Raw genomic sequence first — 23200 nt, 5'->3', positions numbered from 1 at the left:
TTGGAAGACTAAATATAGTTAAGATGTCAATTCTACCTAAATTAATTTACGGATTCAATGCAATACCAATTAAAATCCTGAAAACTTACTTTTCAGAAATAGAAAAACCAATAACCAAATTTATCTGGAAGGGCAGGGTACCCCAAATAGCTAAAAGTATCCTGAAAAAGAAAAATGAAGTCAGAGGTCTCACACTACCTGACTTTAAGGCATATTACAAAGCTACAGTGGTCAAAACAGCATGGTACTGGCATAAAGATAGATATACTGACCAGTGGAATCAAATAGAATGTTCAGATATAGATCCTCTCATCTATGGACAATTGATCTTTGATAAGGCAGTCAAGCAAACTCACCTGGGACAGAACAGTCTCTTCAATAAATGGTGCCTAGAGAACTGGTTATCCATATGCAAAAGGATGAAAGGATCCATATCTCACACCCTATACAAAAATTAACTCAAAATGGATCAAAGACATTAGGTCTAAGACCATAAAACTGTTAGAAGGAAATGTGGGGAAATATCGTATAAATCTTTTCATAGGAGGCAGTTTCCTAGACCTTACATCCAAAGCACAAGCATTGAAGAAAGAAAGAAAGAAAGAAATGGGAACTCCTCAAAATTAAAACTTTTGTGCATCAAAGAACTTCGCCAAAAAAGTAAAAAGACAGCCTACACAATGGGAGACAATATTTGGAAATGATACATCAGGTAGAGGTCTAGTATCCAGAATATATAAAGAGATTGTTCAAGTCAACATCAAAAAGACAGATAACCCAATTATAAAACGGGCAAGAGACTTGAACAGACACTTCTTAGAAGAGGAAATACAAATGGCCAAAATCAAAACCACAATGAGATATCATCTCACACCCACCAGAATGGCCGTTATCAATAAAACAGAAAATGACAAGTGCTGGAGAGGCTGTGGAGAAAGAGGCACACTGATCCACTGTTGGTGGGAATGTCATATGGTACAAATGCCGTGGAAGGCAGGTTGGCATTTCCTCAGGAAGCTAAGTATAGAATTGTCAAATGACCCAGCAATACCATTGCTAGGTATCTACTCAGAGGACAGGAGGGCAAAGACACAAATGGACATTTGCACACCAATGTCTATAGCAGCATTATTTACAATTGCCAAGAGATGGAAACAGCCCAAGGTCCATCAAGAGATGAGTGGCTAAACAAGATGTGGTATATACATATGATGGAATATTATGCAGCTGTAAGACACAAAAAAGTTATGAAGTATGTAACAACATGGATTGACCTTAAGGACATTATGTTGAGTGAGATTAGCCAGAAACAAGAGGACAAATATGTATGGTCTCACTGATATGAACTGACATTAGTGAATAAACTTGGAGAATTTTGTTGGTAACAGAGACCATCAGGAGATAGAAATAGGGTAAGATATTGGGTAACTGGAGCTGAAGGGATACAGATTTTGCAACAGGACTGAACGTAAAACTCAGAAATGGACAGCACAATACCACCTAACTCTAAGACAATTATGTTAAAACACTGGATGAAGCTGAATGTGAGAATGATAGCGGGAGAAAGCCTGGGGGCACAAATGAAATCAGAAGAAAAGATATAGGATAAAGGCTGAGATGGTATAATCTAGGAATGCCTAGAGTGCATAACAATAGTGACCAAATGTACAAATTTAGAAATATTTTGCATGAGGAAGAACAAAGGAATGTCAATAATGCAGGGTGTTGAAAATAGATGGTAATTAATATTTTAAAACTTTAACTTATGTGTGAGACTAAAGCAAAAAATGTTTATTTGGTACAAAATTTATATTTTGACTAGTGTATTTCCTAATATAACTTATGTGGACAGCTTAATTGAAGACCATAATACATGAAACCTTGAGAAGGGCATGAGATTTTGTAGGTTTGTTGAGTGATGTCCTGATAAATCCCAGAGTAATTTAAACAGTGAATAAAAAAAGTATTTGCGAAGTCCCCTTGGGGGAATGGTGAGAAAGGGGGAAAATTCAACTTCCCTAAGTGGAGAATTCTTGATATTCTCACAAGCAGTGGGGACAACCAAAGCAATAGGCTGAACCCCCAGTCTTGGGGTTTGTTCATAAGAAATTTAACCCTACAAAGGATAGGCTAAGCCTACTTAAAATTAGGCCTAAGAGTCACCCCCAAGAGAACCTCTTCTGTTGCTCAGTTGTGGCCTCTATCTTTCAGCCAACATGACATGCAAACTCACTGCCCTCCCCTCTCTCCATGGGACGTGACTCCCAGGGGTGTGAACCTTCCTGGCAACATGGGACAGAAATCCTAGAATGAGCTGGGACTCAACATCAAGGGATTGAGAAAACCTTCTCAACCATAAGGGGGAAGAGCAAAATGAGACAAAATAGTGTTAATGGCTGAGAGATTCCAAAAAGAGTTGAGAGGTTATCCTGGAGATTATTCTTATGCATTAAACAGATATCACGTTTTTAGTTAAGGTGTAATGGAGAGGCTGGAGGGAACTGCCTGAAAATGTAGAGCTGTGTTCCAGTAGCCATGTTTCTTGAAGATGATTATATAATGAGATAGCTTTCGCAGTGTGACTGTGTGGTTCTGAGAACCTTGCATCTGATGCTCCTTTTATCTACCTTATTGACAGATGAGTAGAACATATGAATTAAAAATAAATAAATAAAAGGGGAACAAATGTTAAAATAAATTTAGTACATTGAAATGCTAGTGATCAGTGAAAGGGAGGGGTAAGGGGTATGAGTTTTTTTCTGTTTTCTTTTTATTTCTTTTTCTGAATTGATGCACGTGTTCTGAGAAATGATTGCGAAAATGAATATACAACTATGTGATGGTTTTGTGAGTTATTGATTATATAACAAGAATGGAAAGATCATATGGTAAGAATGCTTGTGTTTGTATGTGGTTATGTTTCATAAAAAAATGATTATGGTGAAGAATACACAACTATGTTATGATATTGTGAGCCACTGATTGTTTACCATGTATGGACTGTATGTTTGTGAAGATTTGCCAATAAAAATATTTTTAAAAAAAAGAAGCCAGGGGAAATTGATCAGCTAGGGTCAGAGAGGGTGGCCCACCAGGGCTGTGATGGTTGGAACTGTGAGCTGAGCAGGACCACATCAGGGAATGTGTGTAGTCAAATGGGTACTGAAAAATGGATGTAGGTTTGCAAATTCAAGATTTTTCTCATACCTATGCCAAAGCATTACTAATTCTTAGTGATCTAGTTTGGGCTTCATTCCTGAGAGCCTCAATGCACTCAGTTGAATTGGAAACACCACCAAACACATTAAACAGAACTTGGTCTTGTCTTTTAGCCTTGACCTTTTACCCCTCACTTCCATAAGTCTGTGGAATCAGCAATCAACCTTGTTGTCCAGCTAGACTTGACGAGCTCCATGAATTCCAGTAGTAAGCCTTGTTCTTTAGTTCAGACTCTGGGACTGGGTCAAGAATTAGAAACAAGAATTGATACAGGTTGAAATTTGATTTAAAAAATGACAAAATTTAGTCACATGGTTACCATCATCATTATCACCTTCCAGGGCCTATTATAGAAAGTCAATAAACAATATTTTGTGCTGTAAAGGGAAAAACAGAATCACCAAAATGATTTTGGGGGTTTCTGAAATCAAGACATTTCAGAGGCAGAACAAGATCATGAAAGCATGACCAGCCATGCACTTAAATGCTACTCTTCCCTTGATCCTTTTATCAGTGAAACAGACAGCTGATAAATAGTATTACCTGGGAGAGGAAGAAAAGAGTTTAAGACCTTGGAAAGCTTAATCCTGGATATCCTTGGCCTGGGGTTGAATATTCAGGGGAAGCTTGGCCTGCCCAGGAGTTACACATGTTAATTCCCGAGTACTGCAACCATTCAGCCTAAATCATCCCCCCGGTAATCACATCTCAGGGCAACGCTGGGTCCTCACTGCTATACTAGGCAATTGGAGTGGTGAGCTGGTAACCCGATAGCAGCACATTATGTAGTTATGTGGGAATTTTGGTTTCTGGAACAGATTGAGGTTCCCATGCTCTGGTCTTGTGCTATTTGGGCGTGTCTTTCACTAACGCTTTATGTAGCGAACAGACTAAAATCCTAACTAGCACCGTCTTTGGGATGTTTTTCAAGGGCAGCATGAAACTGACCCATTTCTTGCCAAGGGTTCTTGCCAAAAAGGAGAAAAATTGGTAAAAACAATAAATAATTCCCTTCTCTGGATTGCATTTCTCTCCCACTTGTTAAAATACTCATTTTGGGAAAGTAATTTTTTATATAAATTAAGATATAAAGTGTATATAAAGATATAAGAGTATATAAAGATATAAGAGTATATAAAGATATAAGAGATAGAAGTGTCCTAAATCCTTGTTTCTTAAAGCAGACATAGAAACCATTTAACCTAAGTGCACCATTTCAGACATAAAAAATGGAAAGGGCAAAGGAAGTAAGGGGGATTTAAATTCCAGTTTTCATGTTTGTGTTAAGACCAAATTCCCTGTGCCTAGCACCCACCCCTTACAAAATATTCAAGAAAATAGGGAGAAAAGGAGAAGCAGCAGAGTGAAGCATCTTTATTACTCAACCTCAGGGACATGTCTTCAGGTACTTAGGAAGAGAAAGAAAAAGAAGAATTGGATGTTATATTCAAGTAGCAGCACATTTTCATTTTTGGTCTGATAATCTGCACTCTCATTTTCTCAGAGTAAGGATTTAGATGTTTTATAGGGACTTGGCTCCACTTATCAGATATACTTAAAGGTTACTGTTAAAGCTATATTAGGGGGAGTTGGAGAACATGGATTTACCAGTAACCAGGTGGGAAGGGGTTGGGGAAGGTAAGAAAAGGAGAGGGGGACATGAAGAGAGAGAAGATGGATGACAGAAGTGGGATAGGATGGAAAGAGCCAGAGAAGCTTATTAGATTTTACTATGCTTCCCCTGGATATTTGCAGGAGAATTTCAGGCATGATTTGGGACATGGGACATGCAATATGAGAAAAGGGAATTTCAGACAATATATTTAATGTTTGTGTCAACAACGGGGCTTTGTCACACAGATGAATTAGTGCCAGGTTCTTAGCATTATGGGGGAGACCCCTCTTGGTCTACTTCCCTATTTGTGGGATGTATGCAGCTGACACACCTGAAAGCTTGTTTCTCATCAAACGGTATTAACAGTTGGGCTGGCTCAGTTGTGTTATCTGCCCCATAGGACACCTCCTCTTAAAGGAGTTACAGAAAAACCCATGATGCCATATCATAGGAGCTTCCAGAAGTGAGATTTTAGAGTTTGCACATGATGTCACTTCAGAAGTATTTGCAAACAGCTTTCTCATAAAGGAAAACTACCTAACAAAGCAGAATGATCATTCAGGTATCTAAATGTTTACTAGGAGACTTTCCAAAACTCTGTATATAAAACATAGGATGTTAAATCTTTTTTCTCGCATATTATTTTTTCAATCTCTCATTTATAGTCAGTAGCCTAATATTTGCATTTCTTTAAAATCAAATCCAGCACACCATGTTTTGAGTGGTATACCCTAGACATACCCCCAAGAAGCCACAGAAGTTCCAAGTGATGCTGTACTTTTGGAAAATATCCAATTCGACCAGAGCGGGCTGTGATGGTAGATTGCACAGACAGGTCACTGACTTCTGGTGGGATGAGAAAAGAGGAACTGGGACAATCAGATTCCCTTTCTTGAAAGTTTTGGACTTGGGACATTGAGAGATGGACCTCCTAGCTAAAAGGAGAGAAATGAGAAGTCACGTAGCCTGAGGAGTGGGCTGGCCATCATGTGCTAGATAAGAAGAGAAGACAACAAATATAGGGAAATGGAAGGGAAGGGGAAGGAAAGAGGGGAGAGGAGAATACCCCTAAAAAGAGCGACTTTGGTTTCTGGGAACATTCCAGCTCCCACGAGGTCTCATGGCATGTCATTTCTTGTTTTTAAATTCTTGTGACATTTTGTTTCTTAACCATCACATCTCCCCTACCACCACTTGCAATGAATCTCACTCCAAACCACCACCACCTTTACCAAGAGGCCTGCCTGGCTTTCTGTTCCCACCAACCATGAAGATGGATGCTTCAATTAAAAATCTCTCAAAGTCCATCTGCGATTATCTTTCAAGCCACCAGGGTAAAAGAAATAGAGAGTGCCAAGAAAGAAGAAAGTATAAGTGAAAAGGAAGGGAATAATCACAAGCCAGATGTAGGAGATATGACCAAAACTGAAGGGAAATTTTAAAAATATATGCCCTGAACAAAAGGAAGAATAGAAGATAACAACACAGTGTGAAGGACAATAAAGGGCTAAAAATTTTTGAATATATAGTAAGAGAGAGAAAAAAAGAAAAAACCTTTAAGGAAGAACTCCTTTAAAAGGGATGCTAAAAGGGGATGCTTAGTTGCTTTCTACACATTTTCTCACTGGATTCTCATAAACAGCCTTGGAGGAAGTGCCCATACCCTTATCTTATAGAAGCACACACAGCAGTTCAAAAGAGTTAAATAACCTGCTAAATTTAGACAGCAAGAAAAGATGGATCTACCCATGAATGATTGGCTCTCGAGTCAAGGCTTTTTACAATCCAGTACTCTGAAGGAAAACCCTGTTTATCTAAGTCTCCAGTCAGGTAACTGTCAGCAAAGGTACACAGGTATTGAGGACAGGCCCTGAGTGGGACAGATCCTGAGCAGGTTTTCCTGCCTGAAAGTCTTAGAAACAGAAGAGTTGAGGATTCTATTCTATTGACTGAATTGTTGGGACTTTCCATACAGCTGGATCCTTTACAACAAATCCTGGCCTGAGACATGATTACCAGGAGAGACAGCTGTGGGGTGGGACTTGTATGTAGCCTCATATGAGGTCAGTGTTGAGCAAACAAGGTCAGGGAAAAAGGGTGCATCTTGTAAAAAGCCTTTGTAATGTTTACCAAAGGAAGAAATGCCAGTGAGAAAAACACAGCCTAGGGGGAGGGTAAATTGCCCTGCCTAGATGTGCAACGTTCACCAAGAATGGTGCCCTAGCTCTCTAGAACATTTAGGAAACAATTCAACTACAGAGTTTTAAACAGAGACACCATGACTTCGTTGTAGCTGGGTAAAGAGGACTTGATGGTCTAATCAGCTTTTCAATCTCTCTCCAAAATTTATGACAGTCAGTGAGATATCTCTGTTCAACAAGTGAGTGAGTTTGAGAAAAGATAGGTGGAAATGAGTTATGCCAGATTATATACCGCAAGTCCATGACAGGCACAAATTGGAACCTGGAAATCTTAACTGCCAAGGAAAGATTCTGCCCTTTGGTGCCCTTCTCTTACAACACTCAAGAGGTCTTAGATACTCTTTCTCACTCATTCATCCATACATATTTAAGTAGCTGAGTTAGGCCAAACACTACTAAGTACTAGAAAAATCCAAGGAGATTAAGATATAATCCTAGCTCTTGAGGAGCTGACATTTAGTGCAGAGGTCCTCCATTGGAGGATTGGTAAATACTACATTGTAGGATTGGGAAAATGCTGGTGTAATGTAAATGGTTTTAATATCAAGTGCTATGTGAACATACAGGATGAGGCTTACTTTGATCTGGAAAGTCAAAGAATGCTTCACAGCAAAAGCAAAGAATGTGTAGAGATTTTGCTGGGAGAGGAAAAGTAGATTCCAAGCAATAGAAATGGTCTATGCACAGTATTAAAAATAACAAAGAGCAAGTAGATATGTTTGAAAAATAGCAGATAACCCCACATGTGTGGGCTGTTGTGTGAAGATAGAAAAGTTATCAAGAGTCAAATTATGAAAGATCATATGTGCTAAGATAAGTAGTTTAGAATTAATGCTGTAGGTATTCGGGTTCAATGGACAGATGTTGAACAGGGGGCGACACGATTGTATTTTAGCATTAGAAGGTAATTAAGACCCAAATTAAACATGGAAAATTAAAAATAAGCATTTGCATATATTCTCTTGTGAAATCTATCAAAAAAATGACAGTGAGGAAACAAAAAGGTGAAAACCCACAAGGACACAGACAGCAGTAGATATCAGGCAAGATTGTCAACTACAGTTGGAAAGGTGGAAAGCAGAAAGGAGATTCTGACAGAGCAGAGTAGAGAAGGCTAATAAAATCTAAAAGCCTAAAAAACCTAAGAAAAGGAAGCCAAGAAGTAGCAAGATAATTTTCTCTAAAGAACTCTGGAAAGGTTAGGAATGGATGGATCCTGGTACTTCTGAAGATGAAGGAGAGGAGCAGAGGCAAATCAAAGAATTTATGGATGGTTTGCATAAATAAGTGATAGATCTTCCCCCAGGTCCCACAGTCAGGTGGCTATGGCTCTTCTGCCCTGGTAGAAGGCAGGACAGTTGTTCTCTGGAATACCAAACCAGCAAGTTTCTGGACTCAGTGACACCAGGGAGTAGTGTGAGAGCCTGGACAGAAATAGGATTAAGTCTAAGTTCACATACTGAAGGGTGAGATTGGAAAACTTAGCTCCACGACATCCAAGCTTATATTCCTCACAGTGGAGACTGGCACATTCTTCTTTGGAGAATGTGAATACCTTAAAAGAAAATACTTAGCAATACTGACTTGGGTGGTACCCAGCAAAATGGCTGAGACCAGCCTCTTACTCTACAGGGAAGCTCACCTGTCAGTAAGTCCTACCCATCATACAGGGCTTTATCTAAAGACAGTCTTTCGAAGTATATTTTTATATTTTACTTTGAAAGTAAAATACCCATAACAAGGCTTATCACTGTGAAATATCAGAATACTGGGGATAAAGAGAAAATACTAAAAATGCCTCAAGAGGAAAACAGTTCCCACCTGAAGTACCAAAATGACATTCTACTACTTCATAGCCACACAGAAAGCTAAATGGCAATGGAGAGATGACTTCAAGATTCCAAGGGAAAGAACTATTTCCTACCTAGACTTGAATACCTACCTAAATTCTCACTTCAGTAGGAAATTAGGATAAAGTTATCAGATACATTAATGTGGTAGAAATTACTTATGCTCACCGACATCTGACTCCCCTCTCCTTCCTGGATACATGGAAGAGTACACTTCCTGGAGCTCTCCAAGTTAGGTGGGGCCCTGTGTTCTAACCAAGGAGTAGAAGTGACATGAGCCACTTCCTGGCCAAAGCATTGAAGAGAGGGGTGTGAAATCCATGCTTTCTGAAGGGGTGTCATGGTGAGATGGCAGAGACGTAAGATTGAAGCAGCTTTAGGGGGTATGGAATTTTTAATAAGATTGGTTGTAAATGTCTGGAAATCAAAAGAGGTGATGGTAGCACAATATTGTAAGTGTAATTAACAGTGCTGAGTGTGAATATGGTTGAAATGAAAAGTTAAGGTTGTGTATGTCACTAGAAGGAATGCTACAGGATAAAATATGGGATTGTATATATAACATAGCGAAAGCTGTTATAGATGATGACTGTAGTTAATCATACAAATGCTTTAAATATAAAAAGTCTTCTTTAGGCTCACACAAAGTCTAGTGAGGTCAGACAACTCTCCAAGACAGCTGTCCTCCATGTGATGATTATTCTGGATTGGTGTAGTATTATAACACATTTTCATAATTTTTGTAGGTTCTTTTTGCATAATATTAGCCTCATTTTTGTTGCTATTTTGTTGCATCAAGGCCCTGATGACACCTGATCTCAGACTTCTGACCTCCGAATCATACAAATATAAGAAATTTCTTACATGAACTAGAACAAACTGTATCACTATTACAAGATATCAATAATAGGGTGGTATATGGGAAAAAATACAATGAATTCTAACCATGGACTAGAGTTAACAGTAATATTTTAATATTCTTTCACCAATTATAACAAAGATACTATACCAAAGCTAAGCATCAATAATAGGGGTTATAAATGGTATGGGATTTTTTTTTTTAAATCAGAGCAACGAAAATGTCCTCTAATTGTGGTGGTGGCTGCATAGCTCTGTGACTAAACTGACAGCTATTGATTGTATACTTCGGATGAATTGTATGATATGTGAATGAAACTGTTAAAAAAAAAAAAAGATTGAAGCAGTTTGGATCACTGAATCATCACATGGAGGACAGCTGTCTTGGAGAGTTGTCTGACCTCACTAGACTTTGTGTGAGCCTAAAGAAGACTTTTTATATTAAAGCATTAAGATGTAGGGCTTATTTCTTACTGTAGCATAGTCTAGTCTAATCTAATACAGGGCATGTAAAAAACATTTCTAGCTGCACCATTTCTCAAGGAGTTAATGGCTAGCCTATTCTACTAGGTCATATATCCAAAAGAAATGAATGCATATGTCCAACAAAAGGCATGTTTGTAGAAGCTGTATTTATTTGTAATATTCAAACACTGTACATTCATACCACATATAGTAGCAAAAAAAAAGAACTACTACTATATGCAGCAGCGTGTATGACTACCCCTGAGGTCATGAAGAGTGAATGCAAGTCAGACACAAAAGCATGCATATTGTACAATACTTTTAAATTGAAGTTCAAGTATAGACAAGATTGATGACAATAAAAGTCAGAAAAATAATTACCTTGTTGGGCAAGAGGTTAACAGTAGAGGTTATTGACTGGGAAGAAGAATGAGGGAGCTCTTTAGGGCTTTGGAAATATTCAGTATCTTGACCTGGATGGTGGCTATATGTGTATGCACACACACACAAATTTATATATATATATACAAATTCATTGAGCTGTACATATATGTTTAATATACTGTTCTGTGTGTTTTTTGTACCATTATGGATTTAATTGAGTCCTCCCAAAAGATATATTAAAGTCTTGACCCCAGTCCCAAGAATGTGATCCTTTTGGAAACAGAATCTTTGAAGATGTTATTAGTTAAGTGGAAGCTAGGCTGGTAGGGTGGGTCCTAATCCAATACAACTGGTGTCCTTATAACCAGAGGAAATTTGGATACATCAGCAGGAGGCAGGGAGAGGATGGCCATGTAATGGTGGCAGAGACTGAGTTATGCCATGGATTGCATGTTAAGCCACTGTCAGAACCCTCCAGACTTCAGAGGAAGCATGGCCCTGATGACACCTTGATCTCAGACTTCTGGCCTCCAAAACTGTGAGACAATAAACTGTTATTGTTTTTAGATGCCCAGCTTGTGACACTTGGCTATGGCAGCTCCAGGAAACTAAGACATACATTTCAATTTTTTTTAAAAAAAGAAGCCATTAGAAACTAAGCTTCACTGAAATAAAGGCATAAACTAAGAAAAGCATGGGACCCAGGCAACGGGAAATCCCAGGCAGATAAATGAAGGGAATTCCTAGAAAAAGATGAGTCACGGGATAATAGTTGTATGGCAGGCCAGGAATCAGTCCTGATTGGAGCTATAGACAAAGGGATCAAGCAGGGTTGCATCTAAGGGATAGAAAAGAGAAACTGATAGATTTTCTCAGTGCTTGATTCTTCAGAATATTAATTTGGGGGTAGGATTAATGATGAATACATGAAAAATCAACAAAATAGTAACAAAAATGAGGCTATCATTATGCAAAAAGAACCTAAAAAAATTATGAAAATGTGTTATAATACTACACCAAATGGTTCTGCTAAAAATTTAGCAAGATATTGTAATATAATTGAGAGAGTTAGAGGAGCGAAAGTTGGGAGTGCGATAGAAAATATGGTAGGAAAGTTGAACTGTCAGCCACAGAAGAGAACTCATAAATTTGAAAAAAAAGAAAATCATGAAATAGCTGCATTAGCATATTATAGTAGGCAGAGACCTGCTATTTTTCATTGTAAGCCTGATTGTACTACTGATTTTTAAAACCACACAAGTATTCTGATACTCAAATTAGATTTAATTCAATTTAAAAATAAAAGATTAAGTAAGAACACCATGGCAAAGCAATAAAAATCATCAGACAAAAATTCTAAGAAATCTAAAATAAAAGAAAATAACTAATATGCCAGCTTGAAAGGATATATGTACCCTAGAAAAGCCATGTTATAATCCTAATCCCGTTTTGTAAAGGCAGAGTTTCTTCTAAATCCTATTTAGTATTGTATGTTTGAAACTGTAATTAGATGATCTCCCTGGAGATGTGACTCAATCAAGAGTGGTTGTTAAGTGGATTAGGTGGAGATGTGTCTCCACCCATTCAGTAGGTTTTCATTAGTTTATTGGAATCCTATAAAAGAAGAAACATTTTGGAGAAAGCTGGAGATTCAGAGAGAGCAGAGAATGACTTAACCAAGAGAAGCAGACAGTCCACCAGCCAGCGACCTTTGGAGATGAAGAAGGAAAATGCCTCCTGGGGAACTTCATGAAACAGGAAGCCAGGAGAGAAAGCTAGCAGATGACGCTGTGTTTGCCATGTGCCCTTCCACTTGAGAGAGAAACCCTGAACTTCATCGGCCTTCTTGAATCAAGGTATCTTTCCCTGGATGCCTTAGATTGGACATTTCCATTGACTTGTTTTAATTGGGACATTTTCTCAGTCTTAGAACTGTAAACTTGCAACTTATTAAATTCCCCTTTTTAAAAAGCCACTCCATTTCTGGTATCTTGCTTTCTGGCAGCTAGCAAACTAGTACAACTAATTTCAAAGCATATTTTTATTCCAATTAATTTTTTAAAACCCCAATATATATATAGCACCTAGTAATTTGCCATGGGGAAGGGTCAGTGAGAAATTCTGGAATCACACTATAATCTTTTGAGTTCTAAAAAGCTGAGGCACCAATTCTGCTAATTTTACTTGAAAGAAAATATGGTCATGAGAAAAAAGTATAAGTTCTATCAGACATCAGCTCCATCATAATTAACAGCATGATAATATTGTACCAGGGTATAGAATTTGTAGATGTAATCACTTTTCGTCACTATTTAAAACACTGATTGTGCAATTTAAATATGCTTTTAAATAATTAGCTTTATTGAAGGGACCATGGCAACCTGTAGCAAGAAGAGGCTAGTCCTGTAACTTCTAGAAGCTCATTAGAATCTACTGATAAGTACTGCGTTAGTTAACATGCTGAGGGTAGAGAATAACAACAACAAAAACTCAAACCGACGTAAACAATAATAGGAATGTATTCACTCAGCCAAAATGCCCAGAGGTAGAGAGATACCAGACTAGGTTCGATGGAGGATATCACCAAAAATCAGTTCCCTTCTGTTGCTCTCTGCTTCACCTTCCACAGTATCAGCTCCACCCTAAGACTAGCACCTCTTTTGATTTTAAGACGGCTGCTACTCTAAATGCTTCCTCATTCATGTCCTGTGAGAAAAAGTGGGCATCCTTGTCTGATAATTCCCAGCAAACGTCTCCAAATTTTGCATGGATTGGACAGGCTTAGGTCACATGCCTACCCTTGAACCAATCATTGACTGGGAGACGAAATGCACTGGAGTGCCAGTTGGATGAACCTGTCTAGAACCTTGTGGATGCTTACATGGAAAACAAGAGCGGTTGGAGAGGGAGAGGGGAGAGCTGGACAAACAAAGATAAATGATCCTCAGAGATAGCGAAAAAAAAAAAGGAAGGAAGCTCAGAATGTGTTAGCAAACTGCTTTCTGGCTGCAAAAGACCATCTTAAAATTGCTATGCATTGCAATATACAGCTACAGCAAATCTCTTATCTTATAAACTCCTGTTGCGCGTTGAAGAGAGAAAAGTCAAAAGAGCAGGATATTTGAAAGGGCAAATGGGCCCTTTTTCCTGATAAGCTTGTATGTAGGGAATAGCAGGTCTTTCCTGCAAGAGTAAAGATTAGTATAATATAATGCTATAGTGAAGCAGAGATTTTAGGGTTTTTTGAACAATGGAAAGGCCTGTTAGTGATCTCAGCATTATAAACACACCCTAAGAAAGTACCTCAATCAACTCAAGCTTGGGGGAAAACTGTGGTATATAGGCTTAATTTAGGAGTAGCTATGCTACAACAGAGTTTTTAAAGTCAGAAGGCATGGGTTTAGATTCTCCTGAGATCACTGGGTTGAGTTAATTATGTTAAAAAAGAAAGAGAGAGAGAATAATTCTCAGCTCACATAGTGGTCATGAGGATTAAAATATATTATCTGCAAAAGTTACTGGCAGTAAATATGAGGAGAATCTGAATAATGTTAAAGATTGAAAATGCTTCCTAGGTTCATAATTACTAAAATATTTTTCTATTTTTTTTATATTACATACTTACATACAGAAGGAAGTCTGATAAACATTTCATTTAACTGTTTTAGAAGGCACTTAAAAAAATAAAATTGTGTAATTGAAGTGGAAAATTGCATTACCTTGGGCTCCTTTTATCAGTCCTGGGGCAGGCCTGCCTGTGTGGACACTCACTCTGTATTTTAAGAGACACCACTGCCCTACTGGAAGTCCATTGGAATTGCAAGCCTGGTGCCAAGGAGGAATAAATAGCATCTGTAATGCTGCCCTTGCAAACTCAGATCAGTGAGTGATGGAAAATGTCACACAGTGGAAGAAAACCACAGAAGGCTTCCATAATTTCAATAAATGTGAAAAACAGTATTTTTGAATGCATATGTGTTTAAGAGAGAAGAGTAATCATTTTAAGATGCTTATATTGCATCTTTTTTTTTTTTTACTAATTCCATTACTTTGGTCAATATGTTTGTTTAAATACTGCAGCTGAATATTTGATGAGCACTGCTGTTCAGGCTGGATTGCTGCCACAGTGGGACCATAGTACCTAATTTGCTCCAATATTAACCAGATTATTTATATAATCACATGAACTTTTAACCCATAGGCATTTAGATTGGAAACAATCTCAAATATGATAGCAATGAACAGGACAGTCTATGAGTATGGATTGTGTTTCTCACTAGTCCATTCTTTACAAAATACTTGTGATGGTTTAGAATAATTTTTTAGAGTAGAGAATAAATAGCAAGTGAATATATTTCATTTTGTTCAATATCTCCTTGTAGTCTTTCTTAAATGGGCAAGATTTTATCTATGTATTATTTTTAATTATGGTAACATATATAACATAAAATTTACCATTTTTAAATGTACAGTTCAGTGGCATTAATTACTTTTACAATGTTGTGCTACCATTATCACCTTCCATTATTAAATTTTATCATCACCCAAAATAGAAACTGTGTTACCATTAAGCAATAACTCCACATTCCCTCTCTGAGAAGCTGGTAACCTGTAATCTATTTTCTCTTTCTATGAATTTGCTCATTCTAGATATTTCATATAAGTTGACTTATACAGTACTTGTCCTTTTGTGTCTGGTTTACACAATTGTTTTGCAAAATATTCTCTAGATTAATAGATGTTCTAAAGTAATTTTTTGTTTTGAAATATTTTTATTGAGAAATCTTCATACACATGTAGTCCATACATGATATAAAATCAATGGCTCACAATATCATCACATAGTTGTATGTCACCACCAGGATAATTTTTAGAACATTTTCATCACTCCAGAAAATGAAAGGGGAAAAAAAACTCATACATCCTATACCCCTTATCCCTCCCTCTCATTGACCACCAGTATTTCAGTCTACCCAATTTTTTACCCATTATTCCCGCTCCCACATTATTTATTTATCTTTTATCCTTTTTTGTTCCTCATATGTCCATACCCTGGATAAAAGGAGCATCAGACACAAGGTTTTCACTATCACACAGTCACATTGTAAAACCTATATCATTATACAGTCGTTTTCAAGAATCAAAGCTATTGGAACACAGCTCAACAGTTTCAGGTATTTCCCTCCAGCCACTCCAATACACCATAAACTAAAAAGGGATATCTATATAATGCATAAGAATAACCTCCAGGATAACCTCTCAACTCTGTTTGAAGTCTCTCAGCTGCTGAAACTTTATTTTGTCTCATTTTTCTCTTCCTCCATTTGGTCAAGAAGGTTTTCTCAATCTCATGATGCTGGGTCCACACTCATCCCAGGATTTCTGTCCCACATTGCCAGAGAGATTTATATCCCTGGGAGTCATGTCCCATGTAGTGGGGAGGACAGTGAGTTCACCTGCTGAGTTGGCTTAGAGAGAGGCCACATCTGAGCAACAAAAGAGGTCATTTTGGGGGTGACTCTTAGGCATAATTATAAGTAGGCTTACTTTCTGCTTTGCAGGAAAAAGTTTCATAGGAGAAAACCCCAAGATCGAGGGCTCAGCCTATTCATTTGGCTGTCCCTACTGCTTGTGAGAATATCAGGAATTCCCCAGACAGGGAAGTTGAATATTTTCTCCTTCTAAAGTAATTTTTAAATATTTTTAACTTACTGAATTAATGAATTTTAAACAAGAAAACTCCAATACATTGATGCTCAAATTTTGTATTAATGTGGTAATCCTAAGCACCAAGAAAATTCAGCTCTTTTGAGACTCCAGAGTTCATTAGAACACTGTACAGTACCAAGGAAAAGCAGGAGGAAGGGGCTGGTAAATTACAGTAAATAATTGTCTTGGATGAGTGGTTACTGGTGCCCATGTTCCACTGTCATGGTAGGCAGGAGTGGGGTCTGGTCCTGGCATAACTTGCTGGTGCCAGAGAGGGACATAAAAGTCCATTCCCTAAGATCCAGGGAAGGGAGGACATGGTTTGATGGCTGACTACTCCTTTTGATTAGCAACTTTGGATAGCAACTTTGGATCACTGGGGGCCCAGTTCTGTTGGCTGCCATTGTTCTAACCCACACTTTACATGATGTAAAATCAGTGGCTCACAATGTAATCACATAGTTGTATATTCATCACCATGATCATTTTTAGAACATTTGCATGGAGCATACTTGAAGATAATATGCTTCCTCAGAGCTGTGGAAGACAGTTGAAGAACTTCATTTACTGAGCAGGTGCCAAGTCAAAAAAGCTTAGCTTTGGGGAAGCCATGGAAGAAGTTCTTGGCACCTTTCTTGGTCCCTCCTTCATTCCTTCCCCAGGGCACTCTCTCTCTTTGTAGGTCCCTGGTCTTGTTTTGGTTGGGAAGGACGCCTGACATGGGAAACTCCTCTTGCTGTGTATCCCCTCCCAGAAAATGCCATCCAGGCATATGAAGCTTGAGAAAATGAAGTCAGTGTAACAAGAACAATCGAGCGGGGAGGCCTGGAGCAAAGGCTTACCTGCTTTAAGTCCTGCTGTGGAGAGAGAGAAGGTCTTTTTCCTGGAACATTCAAACTCCTGTAAAAAAAGGGAAACGCCTAAAGCCACCACCAAGCACAAGCCCAGGACAAGATACAGGCCCTAAAAAGACAGAGAGAACCCTGTACTTTGAATTCACCTTGGACTGACCCTTCTGACAGGAAGGTTGGACTCTGACAAAGATCACCAATCAATGCAAAGCCAATTTGTAAATATAGGGAAAGGCATTTTTTTTTTGCTTAGATTTCCTTGGGTTTTTTTTGTTGTTGTTTTTTTTTATATATATTTTTTGTATTTTTTATTTTTATTTTTTCTCTATATTATTTTATTTCTTTTTCTGTTGTCTTGCTATTTCTTTTTCTAAATCGATGAAAATGTACTAAGAAATGATGATTTCCTTGGTTTTTGTTAATTCCTGATACTCAAGAAAATCTGTCATAACACTATCTGGCTACAAACTCAAGAAACAGATATCTCAGGGAGTAAATCCCAGAGTTAACATTTTAAAATATTAGAATGCACAGTGTGCAACAAAATTTATTAGAAAAACAAAGAAGCAGGAAATGATGGCCCATCCAAAGGAAGAGGATTAAGATATATAAAATATCAGTGAAGAAGACCAGACTTTGGACATACTGAACAAAGACTTAAAAAAAAAAAAGATATTCAATACATTCAAGGAGATGAAGGAAAGTACAGAGGAAGAACTAAAGGATATCAGGAAAACTATGAATAAACAGTAGGAGAATCCCAATAAAGAGAAAGAAATGTATAAAGGAACCAACAGATATCAGCAAACCAATAACTGGTAAAGAATTTGAATCAGTAATCAAACGACTCTCAACAAAAGAAAGCCCAGGGCTAAATGGATCCACAGGTGCCAATCATTTCACAAAGAATGTCAATTGTCCTCAAACAGATGCCTTCACAGGGGAATTTTACCAAACATTCCAAGAGTAATAACATCAATCCTGCTCACATTTTCCAAAAAGTTGAAGAGGAAGGAAAACTCTCCAATTCGTTCTACAAGCCCCAAATCACCCTCATACCAAATCCAGATAAAAATACCACAAGAAAATTATAGACCAATATCTCTTATGAATGTAGATGCAAAAATCCTCAACAAAATACCAGCAAACTGAATCCAACACCATATAAAAATAATTATAACCATGATCAAGTGAAATTTATCCCAGTTATCCAAGCATAGTTCAACATAAGAAAATCAATTAATGTAATACACCACATTAACAGAATGAAGGAGAAAAAAACATGATCATCTCAATTGATACAATAAAGGCATTTGACAAAATCCAGTGCCCCTTCTTGATAAAAACACTTGAAAACTAAGAATAGAATGAAAATTCCTCAATTTGATAGGGGACATATATGACAACCCACAGCTCTTACCAAAAGAGAATACTGAAGCTCAGAGAAGTTAATTCACTTGCTCAAGTCCACAGCCAGCAATTGGTAGTACTAAGATTTGATCCAGTGATTGTAAAGTTTCAGAAATGGATGGTGGTGATGGTCGTATAGCATTGTGGGTGTAATTAACAGTACTGAATTATATATGTGAATGTGGTTAAAAGAGGAAATTTTAGGTTGTATATATGTTACTAGAATAAAAATTAAAAGATAGAACAGAAACAAAATTCCTCTGCCCACTTTCAGTCCTTAATTTGGCAACTGATTATATAATTTTGCCTGCTTCAGAATAGCATATAAATAAAATAATATAGTATGTGGTCTTTGGGGACTTCCTATTTTCCTTTGGCATGTTTTTTGAGATTATTCCCATGTTGTATAGATTGAGAGTTCATTCTTTTTTATGCTGAGTAGTATTCCATTGCATGTATATACGTAATTTATTGATCATTTCACCAGTTGATGGGCATTTGAGCTATCTCCAGATTTTGTTTACTATGGATAAATTTGGAGTAAATATTTAAAAATTAACTAAAATTCTAAGTTCATCGTTTTCTTTCCTAAATTCTCCAGCACATTTAGAAGCAACCAGGCAACTCTTATTATCCTTATTTTTATAAGAAATTATATGGAAATTGTTGCTACATGCCATGGACTACCGGTGTAACACTGGTAAGAGTGTTAGTCACACCTCTTTGCTTCCTGAGAACTCAGGCAATAAATCATGTGTACACACACACACACACACACACACAAATTTGAACTTAGTTGGTCTGACTTCCAAGTCCATACCCACAACTATTCTACAAAAGTGCTAAGAGTGCCAGTAACTTATGGGGCAAATTCTGGGCTTTCATGTTTCTTTGTTTTCACTTGAAGAATGTTTCTTTTAAAACTTCTGGCTTTTAATTTTTTAAATACTTTTTATTTTATTTTATTTTATTTTTTGGTATAGCTTCACATTAAAAAGTGAAAAGGGGATAAATCAATTTATAGTCTTATTATACCAAATTTTTATTTCTATAAAAGGAAGACAATGCAATAGTGTCTTTTGGCTGCAATGTAGGAAAATATCACTGTGTGGTATAGATGAAATAAATCTTGATAATACCATTTAAATCTCTTTGGATTCAGCTCCGGAAAAGAAGAGAAATCTAATGACAACAAACAATGGAAGGAAAGTGGAAATGAAAAGTCTAAGAAAATCTTGAGTAACCTTTATAGCTCCATGTATCAGACATTTAGAGCAAATGTATTCTAGGTCAGAATGATAAATAGATCTTTTCAAGCTTCTTTCTTTGTTACTGCCTATCAGAGTCTTTATAACAACAATACTTCTAGGCTAAAGATAAAAAAAATCATAGAACTGGTAGATTTTAGTATTTTTATCAAATTATTTAGTTAAATATTTAGAGGCTTTTTGTTAGCTAAAACTTTAGAAAATTATTGCAATTGCTGATACATGATAATAAGAATTTATCCTATGATACCTTTGAATGGATCCAGTCTATACTTTTTCAGATTCTAATTAGTTTCAATATTTCAAGATAAATATTCAGCAGTTGTGCTAGTTTGAAAGGATGTATGTCCCCTAGAAAAGCCATGTTTTAATCAAAATCCCATTTTGTAAAGGCAGAATAATCCCTATTCAATACTGTATGTTTGAATCTGTAATTAGATCATCTCCCTGGAGATGTGATTTAATCGAGAGTGGCTGTTAAAGTGGGTTAGGTGATGACATGTCTCCACCCATTTGGGTGGGTCTTGATTAGTTTCTGAAGTCCTAGAGAAGAGGAAACATTTTGGAGAATGAGAGCAATTCAGAGAGAGCAGAGCAGAATGACATAGCCACGAGAAGCAGGGTCCACCAGCCAGTGACCTTTGGAAATGAAGAAGGAAAACGCCTCCCAGGGAGCTTCATAAAGGGAAGTCAGGAGAGAAAGCTAGCAGATGATGCCATGTTCACCACAGGCTTTTCCAGATGAGAGAGAAACCCTGACCTTGTTCACCATGTGCCTTCTCACTTGAGAGAGAAACCCTGAACTTCATCGGCCTTCTTGAACTAAGGTATCTTTCTCTGGATGCCTTTTATTGGACATTTCAATAGACTGGTTTTAATTGGGACATTTTCTCAGCCTTAGAACTGTAAACTATTAAATTCCCCTTTTAAAAAGCCTTTCCATTTCTGGTGTATTGCATTCCAGCAGTTAGCAAACTAGAATAGCAGTTGTTAATGTTTAAACACAAGTTATGTTAACCATGGTTTTATTACTATAATGGCCACATTATTGAAAAACAAAAGATGAACCAAAAGCCAGAATAAAATGTTAGCAAATAGCCGCTCTTTTCAAAGGGAACCCTTGACTGAAATTTTGATTTTGGTGGTTCTTATATCATAGAATCCATTCAACAACCATTTAAAGATCTGGATATGTAGGTAACAAAGATAATTTCTTTTGTTCTTTTGGCTAGAGTGGGGATAGGAAAAAAAAGTCCTCCTTTTACTTGGTACAGAAATAACACCTCTGCTACATAATGAGTGTTGGTTTGAAAAAATGCTTTTAAACATATGGATTATTTAGATAGACCACAGTAAATAAAAACACATTTTTTAAATTTTTTATTTCTCCCTTTCAATAACCAGTAACACAAAAAACAAACCAAAAAAAAAAAAAAATCAACATGCGTACAAAGATTCCATTTTAAAAAATCATCAGAGTGCAAAGCTGGCCACAGGCTCTGCCAGTGTTGTGTTCAACTTACATATATTAAAGAGTGTGTGGTATGGGCATGACTACAGAGGCCTATTTAAAATATCACAAAATATACAAACATGGTCTTTTTCTTCTTTGCTTTTCTTACATTTCATAGGAGAACCCCACCTCATTTCCAAATGAAAGGACTCACTATCAAACACAAATCATTTTGGTTATTTACTATATAAGTAATGAAAAATGCTGTACAGGTGATGGCTATAAATAAAGTATATAAATGGCTCTGTTTGCAAACTGCTTTCTACACTGGTGAAGGTTCCATTTGGTTTCCCAACCTGTTAAGATGGTAAATGAGCCAGGATGGGGTTGGACAGGGCCTTGGAGCATAGCTACAAAAACTCTCCTTTCTCAGACAGTTGAAATTTACTCCCAGGTGAGAACGGGGATTGCTGGAGATCAGGAGGCTGGAGGGAAGACTATAACAGGGGGCTCTAGAAGGCACAGAGAAGGCACCTGGGAAAGGAATGATGAGTCCTGTGGGCCCACTGAGACACACAGGCCTCCCTGTTACCTGATGATTACAGTTCTGTGGACAGTTCAGACATGCCCTGATCTCTACCACCTGAGAATAGATCAGAGATTTGTGGGTATGCAGAAAGGGCAGGAAATCAAAGTTCATCTATGAGGAAGTGGGAGAAAGTTTGGAAAAATGTTCTAGCTTAGATTATGATATATGCATATATGGATAGACGGATGGGTGGATGGAGGATGGACAGATGGATGGATGGATGGACGTTGACCACTAAAAGCTGAACGGGAAAGTCACCTTTAGGAAAGCACAATGTTTTGTATTGCTAGGCCAGTTTGAGGAATTATGTAATTTTAGTAGCAGCAAAATATTCACCAAGTATTCACTAGTTTCGTAATTTTAATAACTTAGTAAAAATTTTAAAAAGTATTCCTATTAATTATTTGGGATGTTTGGGGAATAAACATGCTGATAATTCTTAGCAACTCTATCATGTATCCAAAAGACACTTTTTAAGATTGGGACCCTATGAGTTACTAAAGCAAGCATTCACTTCTCTCACACTTAAGATCACAAATTTTTGCAAGTTAAAAATGTTGGGCATGCCAAAAACATCATGCTGCACACTACCAAATAAAAGAACACTGTTTTTCTTACAAGGAAAGGTTTGACAAGACAGGAAATAGGCAGGGTCAGAGAAGTTTACTTAATACCGAGACTTATTTAACCATCATGAAGCCAAAATACAATGGCAGTTAAAAAAATAAATAAATAGCTGTTACACAAAACAAAACCCCAGGAGACATGGCCTCTACTGGAACTGATTATTAGGTTTCTAGCAAATACAGGAAATCATTAACCCCAGAGAACCCTCACAAAATTTCCAGAAAAATACCTTGTTCGCTTTTGTCATCTGTATTTCACTAAAATAATGAGGATTAAAACAGTTTTAATTTGTTGGTAGAAATTTGAACAAAGAATAGGTCTTTAAATGCTGCAAAATCACTTCATTCAAGGGCAGATATTTTAAAAGTTGCATTTTCTTAAAAATGGGGAGGCAGGAGGAAGAAAAAAGAAAATGGAAGATAGGAAAAATCTAGCTGTTCATTACAATTTTCCATTTTTGTTAAAACACAGCAGGAGGGCAAAGCTGCTGGCTTCTCTTCATCCTTACAAGTGCCAGGAGGGATTATGCAAACCCTGTAACCACCCAAATCTTATTTAAAGTTATAATCATTGTTCTCATTTAATGACTTTTGCCTGCTTTCACTCAAATATTGTTGCATCTTGTTTTCTGCCAGTTTGGGCCCCCTGGGAGTCGCCAATTCATAATTACAGATAAACCATTTTATGAACTCTATTACTTT

This window comes from Tamandua tetradactyla, chromosome 14 (assembly GCF_023851605.1).
Source record: "Tamandua tetradactyla isolate mTamTet1 chromosome 14, mTamTet1.pri, whole genome shotgun sequence".
NCBI lineage: Eukaryota > Metazoa > Chordata > Mammalia > Pilosa > Myrmecophagidae > Tamandua > Tamandua tetradactyla.
Note: the sequence above shows the minus strand (reverse complement) of the source record.